Raw genomic sequence first — 230 nt, 5'->3', positions numbered from 1 at the left:
AAAGTGTGCAACACAACACAACACAACTTAGCACAGCACAGCACAGCACAGCACAACACGACACATAACAACACATGCGGGCACTATTGGGAGAAGCCAACACATTGCTATGCCAGCGAGAGTAAGCGAGAGTAAGTCTTGTGTACGTACAATGTATACATGCAAGTGCTCAAACCTACAGCAAGGCACACGACTAGGTCAGGTGAGCACTCACGGTCAGAGGTTGGGGG

This window comes from Aplysia californica, unplaced genomic scaffold (genome assembly GCF_000002075.1).
Source record: "Aplysia californica isolate F4 #8 unplaced genomic scaffold, AplCal3.0 scaffold00684, whole genome shotgun sequence".
Lineage (NCBI taxonomy): Eukaryota > Metazoa > Mollusca > Gastropoda > Aplysiida > Aplysiidae > Aplysia > Aplysia californica.
This window is presented reverse-complemented; position numbering follows the sequence as displayed.